Source organism: Oryx dammah, unplaced genomic scaffold (assembly GCF_014754425.2).
Source record: "Oryx dammah isolate SB20612 unplaced genomic scaffold, SCBI_Odam_1.1 HiC_scaffold_18, whole genome shotgun sequence".
In the NCBI taxonomy this organism is placed as follows: domain Eukaryota; kingdom Metazoa; phylum Chordata; class Mammalia; order Artiodactyla; family Bovidae; genus Oryx; species Oryx dammah.
The window spans coordinates 97,992,170-97,993,445 of NW_024070202.1; the positions used below are offsets into that span (position 1 = coordinate 97,992,170).

Here is a 1,276-nt window from a genome sequence, read left to right on the forward strand (position 1 = left end):
GGGACAAATTATTCTCAGAGGCTGAGACTGTCTTTGCCAATATTTTATTTAACACAAGTTCACCACAGGAATTATAATAATTTCACAAGCCAATAGCATACAGGATAATGTCTCTTAGTGAGCCAATAAAGAAATAACATACCCCGATCCAAGGTTAGATGAGTTGCAGTTAATTCAGGCAAGGGTTTTATTGTTCAGTCACTCAGTCATGTCCGACTCTTTGTGACCCCGTGGACTGCAGCAAGCCAGGCTTCCCTGTCCTTCACTATCTCCCGGAGTTTTCTCATACCCATGTCCACTAAGTCGGTAATACCATCCTCGTAGTCCCCTTCTCCTCTTGCCTTCAATCTTTCCCAGCATCAGGGTCTTTTCCAGTGAGTTGGCTCTTCCCATCAGGTGGCCAAAGTATTAGACGAAAGGAATAAGATCCAAATTTCATTCAGTGTGTACCTTTATATGAGTTGGTACTTGGGAGAGGTGGCTGACCAACCAAGAACTGATCTCCAGCTGCTAGCACAAAAGCCAAAGTCCCTTGTGGCTCAAGCATATTGCTGTGGAATGTGGTCCCTGGTGATGGCAGGCAAGGTGATCTCCAGGAGTGGTTGCGTGATTTTTGCCACTGTCACTAAGAGTCACCTTTACCGTGGTCCCGAGGAGATTTGGAAAGCTATTTAGGTCAACAAAGAGTCTCCTTGCCCAGATCAAAATTCTGAGATAGTCCTCACATCCCTGGGTATTATAGTCTAAATGCCCCAGCGCCATATTTGCTTCTTCATATGTTTTAACTGATAAGCCCCCAACAGGACCCTTGGGCAGCTGAGCACCTAGTGCTTATCAACAACAACCGATGAGACAATGACATCTTGACACAGCTCACCTCATCTTTACATCAAGTTCAGTTCAGTTCAGTCGCTCAGTCATGTCCGACTCTGCGACTCCATGAATCGCAACACGCCAGGCCTCCCTGTCCATCACCAACTCCCGGAGTTCACTCAGACTCACATCCATCGAGTCAGTGATGCCATCCAGCCATCTCATCCTCTGTTGTCCCCTTCTCCTCCTGCCCCCAATCCCTCCCAGCATCAGAGTCTTTTCCAGTGAGTCAACTCTTCACATCAGGTGTCCAAAGTACTGGAGTTTCAGCTTCAACATCAGTCCTTCCAAAGAACGCCCAGGACTGATCTCCTTTAAAATGGACTGGTTGGATCTCCTTGCAGTCCAAGGGACTCTCAAGAGTCTTCTCCAACACCACAGTTCAAAAGCATCAATTCTTCGG

General features: G+C 46.9%; 1 long non-coding RNA gene across 1 annotated transcript in view; it reads right to left on the reverse strand.

The window, feature by feature from the left end:
* Nucleotides 1-211: 211 nt before the first annotated feature.
* Nucleotides 212-1,276, reverse strand: part of LOC120878217 — a 21,194-nt gene continuing 20,129 nt past the window's right edge. Inside the window, exon 3 of the long non-coding RNA XR_005724490.1 lies at nucleotides 212-317. This is a non-coding gene — a long non-coding RNA (uncharacterized LOC120878217). The remainder of the gene's footprint in view (nucleotides 318-1,276) is intronic.